Genomic DNA, 14,176 nt, shown 5'->3' on the forward strand with positions numbered 1-14,176 from the left:
CGAGGGAATCACTGTCTGCCATACAAGACTGAGTTCTGTTTGCAGGAATACCTTCCGATACAGGATACCATCCCGCAACTCGAGCCTCTCCCACTGGCGTAGCATCTTCAGTACTTCAGGTGACATGGACCTCCTCTCACGTCGATTGGGCATTTGTTCAGACACGACCCACCTTCTCAACTGAGCTAGCTCCGGATCCTCCTGTTGTACTCGGACCCACTCATCGCGGGGCTGCTCCAGCAAATTCACACAGGCCTCTTCCTGTTCAATTTCCCGCGCCGCTGCCACCGTCCTGGCAGTCTTTCCAAAACCTGGAACCTCTACATCTTCCAGTTCTTCATCCTGGCTGGGTGCTGGTTTGCGATAGTTTACTCGAGAGAGGGCATCCGCATGTACATTCTCAGCTCCTCTTTTATACGAAATTCTGTATCGGAACTTGGCCATTCGGGCTACCCAACGTTGTTCTAGGGCGCATAACTTGGCATTCTCGAGATGGGCCAACGGATTGTTATCGGTGCGTACATGAACTTCTGAGCCAGCCAGATATTCCGCGAACTTCTCAGTCATTGCCCACACCAGCGCCAACAACTCCAGCTTGAATGAACTGTAATTTTCTGGATTCCTTTCTGAGTCATGCAGAGACCGACTGGCGTATGCGATGACGCGCTCTTTCCCGTCCTGCATCTGCGACAGTACAGCCCCGAGGCCCTGCAGGCTCCCGTCAGTGTGCAAGATGAACGGTTGTGTGAAGTCAGCGTAGGCCAGCACGGGGGCCTCCGTCAATGCCTTCTTCAAAGCCAAGAATGCCTCCTCCTGATGCTTCCCCCACTGTATGTTCCTGTTTTTGGCGCAAGAGGGCACTCCCCTCAACAACTCCTGGAGTGGATTAGCAAGGCGGGTAAAGTCTTTTACAAAGCGTCTGAAGTATCCCGTGAGTCCCAGGAATGCACGCACATCTTTCACCGTTTTTGGAGTTGGCCACTCTTGTACCGCAGCGATCTTCTCCTGGGAAGGCCTCACCCCTTCAGCGGAGACAACATGTCCCAAGTATTCAATCTCGGTACGGAAGAGGTGACATTTCTGGGGTTTCACTTTCAAGCCATACTTCTGTAGCCGACTCAGAACTTGCTCTAATCTCTGCAGATGCTCCTCAAAAGGTGGGGGCAAAGACGATGATATCATCCAAGTAGATCAAAGTGGCTTCAAAGTTCAGGTCTCCCAGACATCTCTCCATGAGTCGCTGAAATGTTCCTGGGGCGTTTGCTAGGCCGAAGGGCATCCGGTCAAACTCATACAGTCCCATCGGAAGGATGAAGGCCGTCTTGGCTCGGTCTTGCTCAGACATAGGCACCTGCCAGTAGCCGCTGGCCAAGTCTAACGTGGAGAAATATCTGGCATTCCCTAGTGCCGTCAGGGACTCCTCTATCCTGGGCAGTGGGTACGAGTCCCGCACTATGCAAGCATTGAGCCGCCGATAGTCCACACAGAACCGCAGGGACCCGTCTTTCTTTCTCACCAAGACGATAGGGGCAGCCCACGGGCTCTGACTCTCACGTATAACTCCCTTCTTCAGCATGTGTGACAGCATTCCCTTCACCTCCTGGTACATCTGTGGAGGTATTTGGCGGTACCGTTCCCGGATTGGCGCCGCATCCCCGGTGGGTATCTCGTGGGTAATGGCCGTGGTACGTCCAAAGTCATCTTCATCTTTGGCGAACGCATCCTGAAATTTCCCCAATACAGCTTCTACCTGAGGTACCAGCTGCGGAGTAAGTTCCGAGAGCTCTGCCCTCATGCGTTCCAGTATCTGGCGCCCTTCTTGCATTAACCTGGGGTCCGGAGCTGCCTCCGCCTTGACGGTCACCAGCCACGGATCTTCTGGCCTTGCTGTCAGCTGTACCGCCTCAGTGGGGACCAATTCGTCTGGAAGGCCCAGGACTTGAGCGACTTTGCTTCTAGGGGGCAAAGTTATATCTGTCTCCCCCAAATTGATGCAGCGCACAAGGACAGTTCCATCCCGCACGGTAGCCAGGGACCGTGCGACCAATATTCCTGACGGCAGCTGGTCGGCTCTGCTGGGCTCAATTTGGACTTCGACTCCCTCCAGCGGGATGCCAGCTCGTACAGGCAGGGGAAGCACTGTCTGCCCAGGGGGCAACACTTGATTGACTGAGGCGGGGACGACGACTTTGCCGAGTTCCTTTCCATCGCTGTATGCTTCCCGGACCTGGGCGGTCCGTATCAGTTGTTGGAAGACCCTTCTCTGGGGAGTTTGGTCGCTCCATTGTTGTAGGAACTGTTCCGGGGACTCGTTGAAAACGAGGCTTCCGAGGTCTTTTAACACATTCATGCCCAGGGTCACGGTATGGTCTTTAGCTACCTCTCCATCCACCAATACCACTCCTCTCCTCCCGAGGTCTTTTCCGCAGACCTCTATGTTCATTCATACCACCCCTGCGACCGGGATGGGCAAGTGATTGGCTGCCATAAGTTTGATCACAGGACCCCATTCGGGCCGTAGCGCCTCTGTGAAGTGATGGCGGAAATATCTCTCAGGCATGGTGGTCACTTGTGAGCCGGTGTCTATCAAGCATCGCACTGCTCTTCCATTGATTTCTGCCCAGACCAGAGGGCACGTGGAAACAAGGCTGTGGGGACTTTTACTCCTCCTCCTCTGTTCTTCACGCTCTGAGCGGCGCCCCTCAAGCCCAGAGCCACCTAGTTTAAAGGAGGATGCGGGGATGGTCGGCTCCGCCGGGGACACCATCGAGCAATGTGGCCGGACTCTCCACAAGTGTAGCATGTTAGAGGGCTTCTCCTCCTGGTAGTTTCACCCTCCCTTCGGGGGGCAGCTTCTCTGTCTTGCACCAGAGGGCCGGGCCCCTCTGCCAGAGTTCTTCTGGAGGCCGCCATTTCTTCACGGACCTGTCTAATCTCCATTCTCAGGTCCTCCACCCACTGGGGAATATTGCCTGCGGTGGTGGTTACCTCCCCGCTCTGCACCCTTCCTACCAGCCCCGTCACTCCCTGTTCTTGTTCTCGCACACGCGCCTCACTGCCAACCTCAGAGAAAGTCATGTCTGGCTTTACTCGCATGCGCTCTCGCAGTGCCTGTTTCATCATTGCGTCACGCAGTCCTGTCACTAGCTGATCTCTGAGCACCACATCAACTGACCCTACCCCTACACCGTCCTTTCGTCTGATAGCAGTGTGAAGCTCTTGTAGGGCGTTCATGAATTGGGTCACGGTCTCCCCCTCCCGTTGTACCCAGTGAAACAGTCGCATGCGAAGTTCCCCTACGTCAGTGGGGTCCCCCCATGCGTTTCCTCAAGTATGCGCAGCACTTTGTCCAGGGTATCTCTCTCCCGGAGGGACCTATGCATGACAGAATCCCGCGCCTCCCCCTCCAGAGCCATCAATGCAATTTCTGCCTCCAGGGCTGGTGTCATGGGGTGCATCCGCATCATTCCCCGGATACGCTCTGTCCAACTCCACAACATTACATTGTTCCCAGTAAACCTTGGCAAATTATTCAACATGGCTCCCAGGGAAATGCTAGACCTGGGAACTTCCCCCGCTGCTTGGTCTGCCCTATCCGCACTACCGTGTGACATCCTGCCGACTACGCCAAACGCAATAACGTGCAGGTACTGAGTATGTCACCACGGAACAGGCAGACCAACAGTTAAGGGGTTTAATAACAGGGATATGGTTCTCCTCGCAGGGAGAAAGCAATGCAAAATAACTAACAATAAAACAATGCAAAAATACGGGAGTTAAACAATAAAACAGAATTAAACAGGATTTCTTGAGAAAAGAACACTTATCAGTCTCATGAGGACTTGCTTGGAGGGTCGTCTTCTCCAACGTAGGCGCCGAGAATCAGTGGCACTTGTCGTCCCTCTGTGGTCCGTGAGCAGAGTAGTCTCTGAGAGCCTGCTGCCTGGGGTTTCGGGAGTTAATGTGGTATGCACAGGCTCTGAGTCTTTAACTTTTATAGCACAGCCAGAAAATCAGGGCTCCGCACGGTTGTCTCTGTACCAGGAAAACAAGGGGCTCTGCACTGTTAAGTCTCTGTACCAGGAAAACAGGGGCTCTGCACTGTTAAGTCTCTGTACCAGGAGTCAGGGGCCAGGGTGTAGTAGTCTCTCAACGGGTCTCAAAGCGCCCCCCTAAAGTCACAGCAGAGTCCGCTTTAAGTACTCACTGGATGCAGTCTTTCTGGGCAGTCTCTACAAGATGCAGTCTTTCTGGGCAGTCTCTTTCTCTCTCTCTTCTGGAGCGCAGCTGCACCCGGCTCTGCACGCTGCTCTGCAAGCTGCTCTCTCTCCTGCATGCGTCTCTTTCCCGCTCCCTGGCTGCTTCCCTCCTGTCCCAGTCTACAAGTCTCTCCCCTAGGGAACCTGCGGCACAGCTCAAAGGTTCCGGGCACAGAGCCGAGAAGGTAACCGCCCCCAGACTCTTCTGGTGCTTTTAACTCCTTACATGTACAGTTGTCACTTGACCACTGACAAGAGATTTGCATATTTGCTGTAATGTGCTAACTATTTTCTTTTCCAGCTTCTCAAATGCTCCATCATTTCACTTAATGCCAGGTTCCCCTTCAGGTTAGAGGTGATGACTTTGGATCTCAACAGAGATGCACCCTTTAATTAGTGTATTTTCAGGAGACCTTTCTAACAAGAATAGGTTGCACAAAGCTGACACCCCATTGCCTGCAGAACGTTAATGCAACAGGACAGGATGCACATATGGTACTTCAGCCTCCAAGCACCAACAAGATCATTTGGGTTTAATAGGAAAAATAACTGCTATGGGACATGTTAACTATTTTACCGTACAGAAATAAATATTTCACCGCCAAACACATGCCAGGATTATTTAAGTCCATTATTTTCATACAAGATTCAGGTTTATTTTTAAGAACCTCGCCCATGAATCTTATGATACATTTGGGACAATTAAACTTAGACATTTTACACAGCTGTAACATGTCTGAAACAACGACTATATGACAAGTCTTGTGCAGTGTGGTGGCTCAGTGGATACCACTGTTGATTCAAATCCCACCAAGTGCAACATCTGTCAGGAGTTTGTATGTTCTCCCCATGTTTGTGTGGGTTTCATCCAGATACTCCGGTTTCTTTCCAAACTCCAAATACATACTGATAGGGAGTTTATATTGTGAGCCCCAATGGGACCAATGTTAATGTCTGAAAAGTGCTGTGGAAATTAATGTTTAATTAATATCAGCAAGTAAAAAAAAAAATATATATATATATATCTAATATATAAAGCTGAATGTGTGTATGTATGTGTGTATGTGTGTGTATGTATGTCCGGGATTGGCATCTGAACCGTCGCAGCTACAGCCACAAAATTTTGCACAGTCACACGTCTGGACCCCGAGAGCGTCATAGGCTATATTGTGAGGTGAAATTTTAACCCCGCGCTTTCCAATTCACCAAACAATTTTGCCCCTATCTACATAATGGGGAAAAAATGAAAGGAAAAGTGTTGGAGGCAAATTAACAGCTGCCAGATGTGAACAAGGGGGACTTAAAGAATGAGAGCGATGGCGCCAAAGAGTATATACTGTACAGTTGCTAAGGTGGGGCCCCGACATGGGATAATCACCCCACCACCACGGGGATATGAACACACACACAAAATGCGCCACACACTACCACGTGCTCGAACACATATACCACCCTCAGCGCACATTTCACCACACATACACCAACCTCGCCACATAAAAGTCGAAACACAAAAGTTGCCGCTCAAAACTCGCCACGCGCAAAACTCTCCACATGCAAAACTCACCTCATGGAAAACTCGCCACATGCAAAACTTGCACACACGGAAAAATTGCCACATGTACAAAAGTTGCACCACATGCAAAAGTTGCCTCGCACAAAACTTGCACATACTCAAAAGGCACCACACATAAAACTCGCCACGCACAAAACTCGCCATGCGCAAAACTTGCTGCACACAACTTGCTACACTAACCTGTCACATGCAACTCGACACACAAAAAGTTGCTACACGCATGTCGCCACACAAAACTCATCTCACAAAAGTCGCTACATGCATGTCGCCACACGCAACTCAACACACACAACTTGACACGAAACTCGCCCTAAAACACACTCAAGTCTGGTATTATCCTTCAAAAATAAAAATCTGATTAATAAGCTGACAAACTACAAGAGCAACAAATGTACCATATAGGAATCCGGCAGCTGTCAGTCACATGACCAGTCTATTATGTGTATGTGTGAGCTAATATATACTGCCAGGGGGTGGGCTTACTGTTGGCTGGGGATTTATCAGGCTGCCAATTTAGCTTACAAATACTGAGGTAAAAATACTGACCAAATAACGTGTGAACGAGGTCTAATACAGGAGGAGATGACATACAGATATATACTATATACAGGAGGAGATGACACACAGGTATATACTATATACAGGGGAGATGACACACAGCAGGTATATACTATATACAGGGGAGATGACATACAGGTATATACTATATACAGGAGATGACATACAGGTGTATACTATATATAAGGGAGATGACAAACATGTATATACTGAGGTGAAAATGAGAGGTGTGAGGTGAAAATGAAAAGGTGTGAGTGCAAAATGAGAGGAGTGAGGGAAAATAGTGGAGTGATCGGAAAATGACAGATGTGAGGTCGAAATGACAAGTGTTAGGGGAGAATGAGAGGAGTGAGGGGGAAAATGAGAGGTGTGAGGGAGAAAATGAGAGATGTGAGGGGGAAAATGAAAGATGTGATGGGGAAAATGAGAGGCGTGATGGGAAAATAAGAGAAGTGAGGTGCTATAACTAACCACAGATATTTACTATGCCCAGGCAATGCCGGGCTCTTCAGCTAGCTTAGATTTACAATCTCCATGCTTTTCTCATGGTCAACTTTATGTGGCCTGTTCAAGAGTTGGAACAGCCAAAAATCTGTTTGTCTTTGCACCTGAAGGAAAAACTAAGAATGTCGTTTATCAAAAGGCTCTCGAATAAGTATTAGAAGATTACTTCACATTACTTGGCCAATTTAGTTAAATCTGTGTGGAATATCTCTGGTGTTGAAATATATGTTGTAAAATGCTTCTATTAGCTTAGTTTTTGCCTTTTAATAATTACATTTCTATCTATTTGTTTTGTGGTTTTTCTGTGCAGAATAAATTTTTGTTAACATATTCTATTTTGTTAACAGCAGTTATTACCCCGGGCGAAGCCGGGTAGTACAGCTAGTATATATATATATATATATATATATATATATATATATATATATATATATCGGTGGCTTTGTACATATGAACTAAGATTCACAATTGCAAAAAGTTCAAATTTGTATACAATGTATCTGTACATATCAGTCTATGAAAACTGCACCAAATTTCCAAAGTAAATGAATTTACGTGTAATGGTGGTGGAAGCTCATGGATTGCTTCCAGACCCCTAAGGGTTAAATGTATTTTATGTACTTGTATGTGGTACAGGTAGAATACCCCATGAGGCTGCAGTTAGCTGGGACAGGATTAACTGTAGTGGCCAACACAGATGAGAGGGGGGAACTGAGTGTTAGAGAAAGAGGCAGGAAGTGACTGTTCAGTTAATGCGAGGACAGGAGTGCATATGCGTCAGGAATAGTGGGCTGCTAGGGACGATGTGAGCTCAATATTTGGAACAGCAGATTGCCGTAAATACCTTCCGTGTGATTCCATCTAATGGCCAAGGTCAACCTCGAGATGAACATCGAGGGCCAAGGGCACACTCAGCTTGCGAAGCAAGGGCTAGGAAAGCCAGAAAGGGGGATATGCCACCTATCCCGAGAACCAGGGCTAAAGTTGTATCCGGTACCTGTGGGAAAGATGACAACCAGTTGTGTTGTGAATTTGGATTCTGGGCTCCCCCGGTGGCTACTGGTGGAATTGAACTGGTGTCTTCATCTTCTCTGTTCACCTGTTCCCATCAAGATGTGGGAGTCGCTATATAACCTTGCTGCTCTGTTAGTTGCTTGCCGGTCAACAATGTTATCAGAAGCCTCTCTGTGCTTGTTCCTGCTCCTAGACAACTACTAGATAAGTTGGACTCTTGTCCATGTTTGTTTTTGCATTTTGTTCCAGTTCACAGCTGTAGTTTCGTTACTGTGTCTGGAAAGCTCTTGTGAACGGGAATTGCCACTCTGGTGTTATGAGTTAATGCCAGAGTTTTAAAGTAATTTCTGGATGGTGTTTTTGATAGGGTTTTCAGCTGACCATGAAAGTGTCCTTTCTGTCTTCTGCTATGTAGTAAGTGGACCTCAAATTTGCTAAACCTATTTTCATACTACGTTTGTTATTTCATCTCAACTCACCGCCAATACATGTGGGGGGCCTCTGTCTCCTTTCGGGGTATTTCTCTAGAGGTTAGCTAGGACTAATATTTTCCTCTGCTAGCTTTATTTAGTCCTCCGGCTGGGCTGGGCATCTAGAATCAACGTAGGCATGCTACTCGGCCACTGCTAGTTGTGCGTTAGGTTTAGTTCATGGTCAGCTTAGTTCCCATCTTCCAAGAGCTAGTTCCTATATATGCTTATGCTATGTTCTCTTGCCATTGAGATCATGACACAGTTGGGCCTTATCCTTTAAACCTGCTTGTAAATATTGTACAGACTGCCATTCTCTAAGTAAAAGTTTGTTTTTTATTAACCATGTGTCTCCTGGACTCTTTGCTGCCCTGGTTCCAGAAGAGGGTTTCCTGTACTAAGAAAAGACCTACAGGCCAGAAGTAAGTAGAAAGCACCGCATACACAGCAGTACACCAGGACTGAGACATTCCTTGACTGTAGTAGGCCAGAGCAAGTGGGAACCAAAGCTCGCCCACAACTACCCCGCTTGGGCATCTTACATATGTATAATATGCAGGTTTTCTACTTTATTCCACACCAGGTTTTACACATGTCCTCCTAACCCTTCACAATCAGAGGAACAGTTGATCTCTAGTTTAGACACCTGGCAAATCACTCTGGCCACTAAGTACTACAGGAATTAGGAGAGGGTCTTTGCTTTTCTGCTCCTGCTTTCTTGTTAAGCTGCATACAGCCATTTCAGTTTAGGGACAAAATACGTGTAACTGGGTTAACAACTGGCACAGTGATAGCAAATAAAGGGTGGTTATTAATGGAACATGCTTGGATTGGGTCACATTTAACAGTGGGGTACACAGCAGTCAGTATGGGGCCCTCTTATGTTTAATATACTTATTAATGGCCTTGTAGAATTAGAATATTTGCAGATGATCCTAAACTCTGCTGGGTAATCAACACAGAGGAGGAAAATTTAATATTACAGAAGGATTTATGTAACCTGGAGGCTTGGGCTGAGAAATGGCAGTTGAAGTTAAATGTAGATAAATGTAAGGACATGTGAGTCGTCCAAAAGGGCAATGGGGATACTCGCTACCAGGTCCGGTCGCACTTAAAGGGGATGTCACAGTGGCTGCGACCAGGTCCGTGGCCCTGGGCACTCAATTAAAAGGGAAATAAGGTTGTAAAGGGATTATTAAAGTTTGTATTCATGACTCCACCTGTGGTTCTCGGTCAGAGGGAACCGACGCTGCTTAAAGGGGTCCTCTGGGGTGATGTTACTGCAGCATAGAAGGTGACGCTTCCTACAGGTGAATTGGGGTCCCCAGTGCTCCCAGTGGAGTGGGCAAGGATGGTGGATTGCCGGTAAATAAACAGAGGACACAGGGTTGCAGATTTTACCTGGTTTACTGATGGTAGCAGGCCACAGTCCAGGATACCGGCAACAGGTGTAGATGGAGTCCAGGCAGCCTGAAGACTGGTGGAAGCCCTCTTGACAGGTCAGGTTTGGAGCCGTTCCTCTGGGGTCTCTGTATACGGTGACTCCGGGCTCTGGAATGCTGCTGTACCTCGGGTTTAATGGGGCAGGTTACTTTCAGCTCTCTGCCCTCCGGTTCTGCTGTGGGACTTGCAGTTGCCCACAACCTCAGGTTCCCGGTCTCTGCGCTTCAGCTCTGAGGAGCTTAATCACAGCCCTCCTCAAGCTCCGAATCACTCTTCTGTTCCTTCCCTGTCTCTTTTCTCTCACAGACTGCTTAACTCCTCCAGACCAGGATGTAAATCAGGGAAGTTCCCCTAAAACCGGGTTTTGAGCTCCCCCTCCTAGCCTGGATTCAGAATGTGTTGTGTGTACAGTTTACCTGCCAAAGGGATCCCTCCTGTCTCCAGGCATGGCATTACCCTCCCCAAGAGGAAGGTAGCACCACTGTGGTGCCCAAACTCCTGGGGTGCCACACATGCACTTGGGCAGACAAAATAAAATATATAACTATGTACTAAATTGTAAAACGCTGGGTAAAACTATCACTGAAAAAGTCTTGGGTGTATGGGTGGACAGCAAACTCCACTTTAGTGACGAGTGTCAGGCAGCTGCTGCCAAGGCAAACAATATCATGGGATACATTAAAAGTGTCATAGATGCTCATAACGACAATAATGTTGTGAATCTATATTCAGTCATGGCCGAAAGTGTTGGCACCCTTGAAATTGATCAAGAAAAGGAAGTATTTCTCCCTGAAAATTATTGCAATTACACGTTTTGTTATACACATTTATTTTCTTTGTGTGTTGGAACACCACTAGAAAAAGACAAATTGGACATAATTTCAGACAAAATCCCAAAGACGGTCAGGACAAAATTATGGCCCTCAGCTTAATATTTGGTTGCACTCCCGTTACCTTGTATACCTAAACTACTACAATACCTGCACATGGGGGTAAGTGACATATATTATCAGGAGAACCAGAATACATTTCAAATTGGAGGTAATTGCTATTAGTATTATACCTAATAGATATTGGGATGGGATCTTGTAGATGGGAATACCATTGAGTTCAAGTCATAGCATAACATGTTGATCCAGACGAAGGAAAAAAACCCTATAAGGCAGATGCTAATAGCTCCAATTTAGGGGAAAAATTCCTTCCTGACTCCACATATGGCAACCAGGCTACTTCTGTGGATCAATGCCACATCACAAAATCTAATGACCATAACCTGTATTATCATTTTCAAGAAAAGCACCCAGACCCTTCTTGCATTTCAGTAGTGAATCACTCATTACAGCATCATGTGTCAGAGAGTTCCATAATCTCACTGCTCTTACAGTAAAGAATCCGCGTCTGTGATTATAATGAAACCTTCTTTCCTCCAGACGTAGAGGATGCCCCCTTGTCCCCGTCACAGGCCTAAGAGTAAAAAGGTCATTAGAAAGATCTCTGCACTGTCCCCTCATATAAATGTACATTGTAATAACGTAGCCCCTAAGCCTTCACTTTTCCAAGCTGAAAAATCCCAAGTTTAATAACCTATTTTGGTATTGTAGTCTACCCATTCCCTTAATAACCTTGGTTGCTCTTCTCTGCATCCTCTAGTTCAGCTATGGATTTTAGACTCTGGAATTAAATCCCACTGAATACCCCCCGTGTAGAAATCTTAAAATTGCTGTTGGGAGAAGGCACCTTCAAGTATGAGAGACCTGGAGTAGTTTGTAAAAGAAGAGAGGTCAAAAATTCCAGATGAGAAATGTAAGAAGCTTGTTGATGGTTATCTGAAGCGATTGATTGCAGTTATTTATTCCACAGGGTGCGCAACCAAATATTAAGCTAAGGGTGCCAACAATTTTGTCCATCCAATTTTTGGGGTTTTATGTGAAATTATGTCCAATTTGCCTTTATTTTTCTTTGATTTTTTTCTGTTGTACCAATAAACAGAAAGGAAATGTGTGTAACACAATATGTCTGATGGCAATAATTTTCTGGGAGAAATACTTCATTTTCTGAAACCATTTCAAGAGGGCCAACACTTTTGGCTATGATTGTATGCACAAGTGCGTCCACTAGCTGCACAAAGATGGGGACAGATGCTTTATATGATCGCCCATACTTTACATGCTGCATACGTCCAAGTGGATTGTCCTTTTTTATTTTTTTCGTCTTTTATGTGACCGACCTTTTTAAGTCTTCCTGTAAGATGATCGGGTATTTCATTTTCCATTACTATCTTACAGGAAATATTATAGAATGAACCAAGAACACTTGCTTTATGTCAGCTGCTGTGCTTTTCCATATTGCTCTCGATATTATGGACATTCCAGGGAGTATTGCACATTGCATAGAGTAACAGGCTCGGTTTCCTGCCAGCCTTGCATTGTTTTTCCATTCTTCCAAGGGCTAATCTCCAATTTTTGATTGAATACATCTGGTTGGTGGTTTGCTTAGCTTGCACATGGAGGGCTCCAAGCAATTCAGGACTTGATGAGAGAATTTCTCAGCGGTACTCACAGTTCATCATCATCAGCCGTAACTTATGAAGTGAATACAAAAATAATGTTACTGATGTGCGAAAATGCCAAGCGCTTTGTCGCCACATGCCGGAGAGGCTCTATCTGAATCCCGGCGACCTGATATGTTAAACCACGTAATTATCTGTGTTGTTTTCATCAGTAATGTTCACTTCACTTTGTATTAAAGCGCCATGTACAGCATACGCTGATGTCCTGCACACAATTACATGCATAATGTAGAGAATTGTGCACCTTTCTTATGCCGCTATAGCCAAGCCTTCATAAATTTTACTAAAACTCATGTGAACGGTGGGTGCATGCGTGGACCTTGGTAGCGACGGACATGTCGTGCTGAGCTCCACTACCCAAACGATCCCAAACAACCCCATTTAGCGGTCAGAGAACAACAAACTCACCACCATCGGATCACCTATATTCCCAGGAGTGGCGCCGTCGGTGATGCCGAAAAAGGGAAGCACAACTCAGCCTGCAGGGCGCACCATCACGGATCTTCTTCTGAGCGGCAATACACCCAAGATGGCCGCCGCAACAGTCTCATCCCCAGCTACAGCACTACAAGCCGAGGGGGATGCAGAGCAGGAAGAAACTGCTTCAAACATGGAGGCTATGATATTCACAGCGACGCCCACAAAATCGCTACAGGAGACTTTCCGGGCAGAGCTCTCTTCTGCTATGCAGGGCATAGCATCACAGCTGCAAGACATCATGCAGCGCACAAACAGCCTGGAGGAGAAAATGGAGGCCATGACAGACGCCTTAGAAGAGGATCATGATGCACTTAAGCGTCACACAGACCGCATCACTGAACTGGAACTCCGATGCGAAGATTACGAAAATAGGTCCCGTAGGAGCAATTTAAGAATAAGAGGGCTCCCTGAGCATATAGTGGCTCTCAAAGATACAGCGGCCGCTCTCTTTACAGCACTCCTGCCTGAGCTGGACCCGACCCTCCTCCACATCACCAGAATCCACAGAGCCTTGGGTAAGCCTCGCTCTAATGACATACCTAGAGATGTAATATTAAAGCTGCACTATTAGGAAACACGGGATATGATCCTGATGGCGACCAGAGACCGCCCTTCTTTACCTGGCTTACCAAACTCTGTACATATATATGCTGATATTGCTACAGCCGCGCTTGCCAGGAGGAGATCCCTCAGACCCATCACCACTTCTCTCCAGGTGGCCCAAGTTAAATACCGTTGGGGTTTCCCATTTGCCCTAAACTTCACAGCGAACTCCCAATCATTCACCTGCCGGTCACTGGAGGAGGGAAAACAGGCACTAGCCAAAGCAGGATTACCGATCACTACCGATACTCCTTCTCTTCCGCAAAGAAGACCTAGACCGGTAAGGGAATGGAAGGACTCTCCCAGAACAAGAAGTCAAAATGTTCGGATCACCTGACCCGTCTGATCAGTAAAATAAAAGAAGATCACGTCTGACGAAGTCCTTGAAAACTGCGACCTCTTTCTTACCCGAATTCTTCCTGCTTAATATATGTTGGATCCGGATGAGTATTTAACCAATCTGTGCCTGAGTTATCTCTCACAAGCCTATCACCCCCACCCACCCAAACCCCAACTACCCCTTCTCTCCCCTTACCCCACCCTTTGTCTTTCGCTTCTCCCCCCATCCTTCCATATTTTCCCCATTCCCCCCTCCCCATTACCCCCTCCTTTCTTTCCCCCCCCCTTTTTTTTTTCTCTTTTACTATTATATCAGGGGTTGGGACTTGCGGGTATATGACATGCTGCCCAAAACTGGCGACCC

Source organism: Ranitomeya variabilis, chromosome 4, assembly GCF_051348905.1.
Source record: "Ranitomeya variabilis isolate aRanVar5 chromosome 4, aRanVar5.hap1, whole genome shotgun sequence".
NCBI lineage: Eukaryota > Metazoa > Chordata > Amphibia > Anura > Dendrobatidae > Ranitomeya > Ranitomeya variabilis.